This window comes from Chrysochloris asiatica, unplaced genomic scaffold (genome assembly GCF_000296735.1).
Source record: "Chrysochloris asiatica unplaced genomic scaffold, ChrAsi1.0 scaffold00429, whole genome shotgun sequence".
Taxonomy (NCBI): domain Eukaryota; kingdom Metazoa; phylum Chordata; class Mammalia; order Afrosoricida; family Chrysochloridae; genus Chrysochloris; species Chrysochloris asiatica.
The window spans coordinates 679,579-690,343 of NW_006408947.1; the positions used below are offsets into that span (position 1 = coordinate 679,579).

Sequence of the window (10,765 nt, forward strand, 5' to 3'; positions counted from 1 at the left end):
ATAAATTTGAATAATAGTGGTATTAACTGGGCTTCCCTGTAGGCACATGGATATTATCCTATCACTTACAGCATTGTACCTCATGATTGATCTGGATATGTTCTTTTTGACAATGAATGTAACACCATTCCTTTTCAATTTGTCATTCCCTGCATAGTAAACCATGTGGTTGTCAGATTCAAAATAGCCAATACAAGTCCATTTCAGCTCACTAATGTCTAAGATATTGATGTTGATGCATTCCATTTCATTTTGACAACTTCCAGTTTTCCCAGATTTATACTTCGTACATTCCATGTTCCGATTTTCAATGGATGTTTACAGCTGTTTCTCTTCATTTTGAGTTGTCCATCAGCAAATGAAGGTTCTGTGCACTTTTCTTCCCCTAGCTTAACTCTATTCACGTCATCATGGTCAACTGTACTTTGAGGAGGCATTTTTTTTCCCAGTCACATTCTGAGTGCCTTCCCACCTTCCGGTCCTGTATCTGACAGTGTTTCTATATGTATACTCAACCTTAAAAAAACAGGGCTCTGTGATACAGGGATCAAGGCATAGACTGAGTGGGTAAAAAGGGAGAAATAATGTCAAAATACTTGATTGTCTTATGAATGTTGGTTCCCTTTGCTTAGTACTACAAAATCGACACTTGAGTGGGATAGAAAGGGATATTGAGAAACATGATTATGGAAAGCTTATGTTCTCCTTCAGCCTATAATTGATTGGGATACCTAAAAGGGGTTCTAGAGTTTTCCCAGTGAAATAGCCTTCCTGCGGAGCCTTTATAGTCTATAGGATCTAAGGTGGAATCCTGAGCCCCATCCAGAACCCTCTGAGGTTGGACATTCCTACTTGAAAAGACAAGCCAGCCAGCCTGGTATAGCTAGAGGAACAGAAGATACTTCTTGAAAGAAAGGCCAGCAGGAAAAATTGAAAACAAAAATGGTAATCTGATTGGCTACTACAAGAACAAGCGTTATTTGCCAGGGAGCATTAATGGCAACTATCAAGTTCATCAAGACAAATCCCCCTGAAGCAGAGACAGGTAGTAAAGGCTCCTCAGTGGGGGTGCAGCAAAAAACAGAAAAGGAGCTTTCCCAGAGCAGCACCAGAGTTTTGGATCTTGTATAAGGTGCCAGGTGCCAGTTTCCCGCACCGACCTGTGGAGAAATCTGACTGTGGAAGCAAAATACAACAATTTCTGAATCAATTGGATGATCGATTCTCTATGGACCCCTCAGCCTTGGTTAGATCAGAGGGCAGAGACCCAGCCAAGAGGACACAGTGATACAATGCTAAAAGTCATGGAGCTGCTTCTGGAAAAAGAGGTATGACGGATATTTCATTTTTAACTTTTCCTTCCTCTTCTCCCTTGTTGCACCTTCATTGCCCCACCAGGACACCTTTAAGCAGGGAGGCGTGCACCCCCAAAAGGGTCCAGTATTGAGCCCACAGTTTTCCCATGGCACAGGGAGGAGGTTCCTGGAGCCCCATTGGTCCGCAGACAGCTTCTTATGATGTCTAACTCTGGGACCCAGCCCTAAAGTTGACCTGGTCAGGACCTTTTATCCCTGGTGGCACAGCAAAGACTGCTAGGCAGTTGGATACGGTTTTATTTTTGTTTTTGAGTGGTGGTTTTTGTCTCCGCTTTTATATTGGTTCTGTTTATGGTCTTTTTGGTCTTAATCTTTTCCTTGAGATGGAAGCTTTCTCCCCCTACCTTACTCAAGAAGACACAGCAATTATGCTCATATAGCCAAGCTACAAGCATACCCTGTAATATCCCACCATCTGGAGAGGAGCCAATTCTAGCTGTTAGGCATTACACATGAAAAGGGAAGCCTATCTCCAGATCACATCCACCAGGAGACACTCAGTAAGCTTAACAATACAGCAACAAACATTCATTAAAGCATTAAAAACCCACCTAACTACTGAAAATGTCCAAGAAAAAATAACAATAGATCTCAGCACATGTCCAAAAACAGAAAAAAGTAACTGAGACAAATGAGCTGAGGCAGACACAGACTTCCTTGTAGAAGAAGAGGAGGCTTTGCATCTGCTTGAGATTCAGAAGAATAATATGGAAACAAATTCAAATGCTCCACAAAGGAGTGGAGGAAAATAAGGAAGAAGTCAGGAAAGTGCTACAGGAGCAATCAAACAAGCTGGATATAGCATTGGAGACAATTCAAAGCCTGCAAAAAGAGGTCCAGATGATTAATAATAAAATATCAGAAATGGATAATACACTGAAGGGCAAAGGAATAGAAATGAAGAGATGGAAGTCAGAAACAGTGAGCTGGAAGACAAATTTCTCAATAATGCTAAGATAGTAGGGCAAGTCGAAAAAAACGATTTAAAAAATGTGAAGAGTCTAAGATTAATGTTGGATAAATAAAGAGGAATAACTTAAGAATTATTGGCATTCCAGAACAGGAAGAATCACAGAAGTCCACAGAGGAGATAGTTGACAAAGTACTGGAAGAAAATTTCCCTAACATCTTAAAGCATGAGAAGATAAACATTCAATAAGCTGAATGAACCCCCAGGATTAATAGACCCCAAAAGAAAATCACCAAGACATATCATAATCAAGCTCTACAAAATCAAAGACAAGGAGAGAATCCTAAAAGCAGCCAGTAAAAATAACAGAAGTGTTACTTACAAAGGCAAGCAAATCAATTTAAGCTCTGACTTCTCAACAGAAACCATTCAGGCAAGAAGGCAATGGGAAGACATATATAAAACCCAAAAAGAAAAAAGAAAATGTCAATCAAGAATCGTATATCCAGCAAAACTGTCAATCAAATATGTTGGTGCAATCAAAACATTCCAGGATAAACTGAAGTTAAGAGATTTTGTCAAAGCCAATCCAGCACTTCAAAATATCCTAAAGGAAGTTCTTTGGAATGAAAACCAGCAAGAACAGACCACAACCAGAGACTGACAGATGTGGCAACACCACCTAGAACTCAGTAGACAGATAGTAAAGTTCAGAACAGAACAAAATTACAATAACGAATTCAGAAAACCTTTGAGGCCAATCAAAGATCAAAATATTAACAATATCAAAGAAGGGAAAAATATAGGAACAGCGCTCCAAGTGGTGAAGCGGTCAGGTAGATTGCAAGATACAATAGATTGTCTTAAATTCAGGGAAAACTTAATAGATTATAGGGTAACTTCAAAGAAAGTTAATAGTTCACAACTTAATATGAAAATGAAGATCCAAATAAAAAGGAAACATTAAAATTAAGAAGAAACTGACAGTAATTAGCACAAAAAATGTGAACTCATCACAAGAAGGCATGCAGAACAAAGGGATGAGCAGCATCACAAAAAATTAACACAATGACAGCTATTAATTCATACCTATTGATAATTACACTGAATGGCAATGGATTAAATGTGCCAGTGAAGAGATAGAGAGTGGCACAATGGATAAGAAAACAAGACCCTTCAATATGCTGTCTGCAAGAGACATACCTTATATACAAAGACAAAAACAGACTAAAGATTGAAAAACATATACCAAGTTAATTGCAATATAAAACAAGCCAGAGTGGTAATACTAATCTCTGATCAAATAAACCTTAATGCAAAAACCAGCATAAGAGACAAAGAAATAGACGCAGCAGCCGCAGCCGAGCGTCTGGGGGCTCTTAGCCGCGCGATCTGGAGCGAACCCCAGCTGGCCTACGAGGAGCATCATGCCCACTGTGTGCTGATGCTACCTGATGTGGCTGAACATGATATGACTGTGAAATACTATGGAAAAGCATCTCATGCTGCTGCTTACCCCTGGGAAGGCGTAAATGCATTAGATGCTGCTGTTCTCACTTACAACAATCTGTCTGTGTTAAGACAACAAATGAAACCAACCTGGAGAGTTATGGTATAATAAAAAATGGTGGTATAAAACCCAATATCATTCCCTCTTATTCTGAATTAACCTGTTACCTCCGTGCACCCTCAATGAAAGAACTTCCAGTTTTGACCAAAAAGGCAGAAGATTGCTTCAGAGCTGCAGCTTTGGCTACAGGGTGCACAGTAGAAATTAAAGGTGGAGCACATGATTATTACAATGTTTTTCCCAATAAAAGTCTATAGAAAGTGTACATGGAAAATGGGACGAAACTGGGAATAGAATTCATTTCAGAAGGTGGAAGGTTGAATACTCCATCAGGATCTACTGATTTTGGAAATGTTACTTTTGTGGTTCCTGGAATTCATCCATATTTTTACACTGGCTCTAGTGCCCTGAATCATACTGAACAATATACTGAAGCTGCAGGAGCACAAGAAGCTCAGTTCTACACCTTACACACTGCTAAAGCTCTGGCAATGACTGCATTGGATGTTATTTTTAAACCAGAGCTGCTTGAAAGCATCAGAGAGGACTTCAAATTGCAACTTCAAGAAGAAGAATTTTTAAATACAGTAGAATAAAAGGAAGATTTAGGAGCCACTTAAGAACTACTAAGAAGTGATGATTTTTCCTTTAATCATTTTTATAAAGGAGGGAGGGGCATGCTAGTTTTTCAATCATAAAGGAGCCAAATTCTTTTTGCCTGAAAAGTGAGGCTGTAATGTGTAGAAAACACTGCCACATATCTAAAGTGGTAATTTTTACAAATCTGTGCTGGATGGAATTATGATCTTTTAGAAACTGCTAATGTGATGGCATTGCTTAAATACTGTGGGTGATGCATGGTTTATCAATGCTAGTAACTTAAGAGTTTTTGTTTTGTTGTGTAAGTGTATAAGGCTTACACAACTTAAAAGGCTCTAAGAAATTTAAAACTTAATATTCAGAATTGACAAATAGGAAAGAAGGTTTTGGTGTTTTAGAAAACGATTTTAAAATTCAACTTCTAACTTCAGGGAAAATTCATTTTGAATATCTGACTATACCTGTTTTGGTTTAGAGACCCTTCATTTATAATAAAAGGAGACTTTCAATCAGAAATGTTTGTAGGAGACTACTCAAAACTCAGGTACAAAGAATAAGCTCTAGATGTACCATTTGAAGGAAAATGTGACTGCTTTCTTTGTATAATTCTGATAAGTGTCAGTTCCAAATTCAATATAACAGAAAAATTGTAGACAGATAAGATTGGACTCTTCCTATAAGTATTTATTGAGAGGCAATGGTTGTTCGTTAAGTCCTGCTTATTTTGAATATTCAGTGTCATATAAGTGGTCGCCTCCACTTTATTAAGACTTCTACTCAAAAGCCAGCTTGGTGGTTGACAATATTGTAGTTTACTGCATTCTAGTAAGCCCAGTATGAATTGAAAATTACTGTAAGTTTGTCATGAGTATTATTTTAGTGTGAATTTCTTGAACATGATAAAAAAAAAAGAGTATGAGAAAAAGTATCTGGACAACAAATATTTTAAGCTATGAATACAGAAAAGATCCAATATACATTATTTTAGAGGAAATTCTCAAACTTCAGTGTTAGTATTATGTAAATGGATGAAGGAGGAGAGGAAAGTGAACATTTGTCCACTGCTATAAGCATGTCACTTGAAAAGTGAGAATTAGATTATCTCATTTATCTTTTTAGTCCTTTAAACCTGTAATTCCTATTTGAGCTGAAGTAATTTAAAGTAGAAAAGAGAGGGGTTATTCTGTTAGGGTTAGTAGTTGAGAATTGTTTTTCTTCCATATCTCAGGGGTCTGCAAACTATGGCCTAATTTGGCCTGCACAGCTTGTTTTTACACAGTCAGTTAACTAAGAATGCTTTTAAATTTTTATGGGGTTGTCAAAAAAACAAAACAAAAAAACAATGCAAGAGGCTGGATGTCATCTGCAAAACCAAAAATATTTTCTATCTGGCCCTTAACAAAAAAAAATTTTACCCACCCTGATCCATATTATTGTTGTTAAGTGCCATCTAGTCAGTTCTAACTTGGATTTCCAAGTAGCAGCTGGTGTGGGTTTGATCTGCCTACCTTGTGGTTCAGCATCCCAGTGCTGATCCTCCAAAGCCACACCAGAAATCCCTGTTCTATAAACAGTAAAATAAAACTTGTATCTCTTTGATTTAAGTCTTAAAATCAGATCTTATCCTAGGATAAAACCTCAAGTCTCCAAATTGAGACACTGAGAAAGAGTTTAGATGATGATGGTTCCTAAATGTCGACTATTAAAGTACGGCCATACACTTGTCCTCGTTAGTGGTCTGACACTTAAAAATTTACTGTTGCTTTTTTTTTTTTTTAAGCATTAATAATGAAACCTTATGAGAGCCGAAACTCAATGAAACTGCCTGGGTTTTCTGGGTCTTGTAAAATTTCCACCTGTATGTTAGTCTTCCACTTTCTGTTGTCTATTAGTGGAAAATATTTACGTTTTCCATCTCCACCAGATTACGCAGGTTCTGGCTTTTGTAGGTGTTGCTAGTTTACCCTAGGATACAATCAGTCTTCTAACTCTCCATATCAGCTTTCCAATGTCATCTCACAGGTCACTCTTTACCTCATTGTTTATCATTTCAAATAGGCACAGTTGATCTGTATTTTATCTACAAGTGAGGGTATCAACAAAGGCTATATTTCGGGCTAAGAATCTGTGATCTCTGATTATGTCAATAATTCATTTTCCTTGTTAACAATTTTATAAATTTATCAGCTTTAACTTTAAAATTCCTTATATTAATCCCTGTACTTGAAGAAATACAAGTTTATTTTCTGAAGCCTTGATAAAATGATTGTTAACTGGTATCCCAAAATATGAACATCACCATCATTTTCATACAAAGTACTAATACTTTACCTGTGGTTTGTATTCATAGTTTGCTTTTGTGACTGATTTTGAAAACAAATTTGAGAAAGTTTAAGGTTAGCATTTTATTACTACTGACTCACTTGTATTTTGATACAACTTGACTGGGAGAGAAAGGTGTGGAGTTGCAGCTGGCATGCCAGAGTTGATATAATCGATACCACTGTTATCTGCTACAACTTGTGTTAGGAAACTAATACTGATGTGGCTGCTAATCACAAGGTTGGCAGTACAAATTTACTAGCTGCTCCGAGGGAGAAAGATGAGGCTTTCTGCTCCCGCAAAGACTTTCAGCTTTGGAAACCCTATACAGGGTCACTGTGAGTCAGAACCAACTCCACGGCACATCACTACCACCACCACCACCACTACTATTTGTATCAATTTTGAATCTCAAATTTCTGTAGTATTTTATTTTCCTTTCAACTTTTTCAAAATTTGGTAAATTGATGGGTTTACCTGTTAAATACCCCATGTAACCTATGACATAAACCTCCTCTTATAAGCCCATGAAAAAGGTTTATGGAAAGGAAGAACATCTTCTGCTCTACAGTCAGCCAGGAAACATGGATTTTTTCAGATCTTACCAAGATCTGAACAGTTCATGTTATTTTTAATTTAGGTTATAGTTATCTATTATGATTCATATTTTCAAAATCCCTTTCTATTTTTTATGTACCAGTTAGTCAAAAGAGTCCTTGTGGCACAGTGGTTAAGTACTCGGCTGCTAACCAAGAGACTGGTTGAACTCACCTACCAGCTGCTCTGTGAGAGAAGAGTTGTGGCTGTCTGTTTCTGTAAAGATTTTACAGCCTTGGAATCCATGTGGGCAGTTTTGCTCTGTCCAGGAAGGTGGTCATGAGTTGGACTCTACTCGATGGCAATGAGTTCTCTTTAGGTTTTGGTGTTAGTTGAGCTGTGTCACACTTAGAAATGTAAATAAATATACATAAATGTTGGAGTCACCGTCTCTCATGTTCATAGGAACCATCATACTCTTTGAACTTAGGAGACTGCTTTCTTTGAACCAAATGTATTTCCCTTTTGGAATTACGCTCTTACTTCAGGGACATGTTTCCTGAGTGACTGCTCAACTTTAATAAAGCACTTAGCTTCAGTTGCTAATTAGTCTTTGTGTTTTGGATTAAATTTCCAAAGATTTAGAGTTAGCTATGGTATGGCACTGAGTGGGGGTGTGTAATACATTGGAATGCAAGGTCAGTTTGAGCCACAAGGTTGGCAGTTCTAGCTCACCAGCCACTCCTGGGAAACCCAGTACAGGGTTGCTATGAGTTGGAATCAACTTGATGGCACTTAACAACAGTTAAGTGAACAGTATCACTTTTAGGTACCTTGCAGTAGCAGTCCAGTACCTATCCTACAGCACCACATCAGGACTTCTGAGGAAGGGTTATATTTAGCTATTTATATTTAATGAATGCCTATCTTTAAAGAGTTAAAAAATAGGACTTTGTTAAATTTAGAATTTTGAATATTTTTGAGCAAGGAGGCAACTAATCTATCTCAGAGTTCGTTTGAACACTGATATTTTAATATCACTTGACAGATTCAGAGATCACCCTTTGCATATCATGTTATTCCCTTGCTAGAGTGTATAGTCTTTAAAACCAATGTTCTTAATATGTGATTGTGGATTTATTTTTAAATTCTTAGAATGTCCACTATAGTCGCTTTCCTGTGAATAAATTATCAGTACTTTTTGAATGTGTAAAAAAAAAAAAAAGAGAGACAAAGAAATACAGTGTCTCATGATTAAAGGGTCAACTGAGCAAGATGACATAACTATAATTAACATCTACACTCCCAATGAAAGAGCACCAAGATATATAAAGTAAACCCTACTAGAATGCTTTTTCTGCATCAATTGATATGATCGCGTGTTTATTTTCTTTTTTCTTATTTATATGGTAGATTACGTTGAAAAAAAGAAAAGAAACATACAAAAATCAGTTGGATTCCTCTCTAGTAACAATGTGGGATCCATATCAGGGTCGCAAGGATGGTTCAACATTAGAACGAGTGAAGCCATCTGGACCTGGGTTTCTTTTGGCTGGGATTTTTGAAACCTGATCATTTTCTTCTTTTGTTATGGATCTGTTTAAGTCTTCTACTTTACTCTACGTAAGTTTAGGTAAGTCGCGTCTTTCTAAAAATATATCCATCTCATCTAAGTTTTCAAATTTGTTGGAGTACAACTCTTCATGGTATTCTAATATTATCCTTTTATTTCCTTTGGTTCCATTGTGACACCACTCATGAGATTTCTAATGCATGTTATTTGTGTCTTCTCCCTCTTTTCTTTTGTTAGGTTTGCCAATGGTTTATCAATTTTATTAATCCTTTCAAAGAACCAGATTTTGACAAAATCCAACATCCAATACTGATAAAAACAGTCAACAAAGTAGGAATTGAAAGGAAATTCCTCTACATAATTAAGAGCATACATTCAAAACCAACAGCCTACGTTACTCTCAACAGAGAGAAACTGAAAGTCTTACCTTTGCAAACAGGAACCAGACAAGGGTGTCCTTTGTCACCACTCCTATTCAATATCTTCCTGGAAGTCATAGCAAGAACTATATGTCAAGATAGGGAAATTCAAGGCATCCAACTAGGCAAAGAGGAAGTCGAACTCTCTCTATTTGGAGACAATATGATCCTATATATAGAAAACCCCAAAGACTCGGTAAAAAGAGCTACTAGACCTCATTGGAAGATTCAGCAAAGTGGTAGGGTATAAGATCAACATACAAAAATCAGTTGGATTCCTCCATAGTAACAATGACAGCACTGAAAGAATTTTAAGAAAGCAATACCATTTACAATAGCTGCCAAAAGGATGAATTATCTAGGAATAAATGTAATCATAGAAACAAAGGATCTATACAAAGAAAACTACAAAACACTACTACAAGAAACCAATGGAGACTTACAAAACTGGAAGAAAATACCATGTTCCTGGATAGGAAGACTTAACATTGTGAAAATGTCAATACTTCCAAAAGCAATTTACACATATAATGCAATCCCAATCCAGATTCCAACGACCTTCTTCAAAAAGATGGAAAAAACAATTACAAACTTTATATGGAAAGGAAAGAGACACAGGATAAACAAAGCACTGCTTAAGAAGAAGAATAAGGTTGGAAACCTCTTACTCCCTGATTTCAAATTTTACTACATGGCTACAGTAGTACATGGTCAAAACAGCCTGGTACTGGTGGAATGAAAGATACATTGATCAATGGAACAGAATCAAGAAACCAGAAATTAACCCATCCACATACAGCCAACTGATTTTCGACAAAGTACATAAGTATATTGCATGGGGAGGAGATAGTCTCTTCAACAGATGGTGCTGGCAGAACTGGAAAGTGATATGCAAAAGATTGAAACCAGACTTTGACCTCACTTTCTATACAAAAAACAATTTAGCATGGATTAAAGACCTAAATGTAAATCTCAGAATTATAAAGGCCATCAATGAAAAAATAAGGACAAATGTGAGCAATCTAATACAGGGCATACACAGACCACCAAACATTTTGAATATTACACAAACATAGAAAAAATAGATGATTGGGACATACTAAAAATTAAAAACTTATGTGCATCAAAGGATTTCACCAAAGAGAAAAAAGGGAATGGGAAAAAATCTTTTGCTATGACACATCAGACAAGGGACTAATTTCTAAAATATATATGAAACTACAACATCTCTACAAGAAAAGGAAAAATAACCCAATTAAAAAATGGGCATAGCAAACCCCCTTCAAAGACTAAGACAATGCGAACACACGCTCTGATTGGTGACCACACTTGTCACCGATAGGGGGAAGTGGGTCAAAACAGCAATGAAGCAGAGATCTAAGCCCTACAATGTTCAATAGATGTCTGTGAACCCTGGTGAAGACCTGGTTGGCCAGCAGTGTGGCAAGACCTGGGGAC

At 37.0% G+C, this 10,765-nt stretch overlaps 1 pseudogene; it reads left to right on the plus strand.

Moving 5' to 3' along the window:
- The window catches only part of LOC102839077, a 31,181-nt pseudogene extending 26,729 nt beyond the window's left edge, over positions 1-4,452 (plus strand).
- Positions 4,453-10,765: the final 6,313 nt, after the last annotated feature.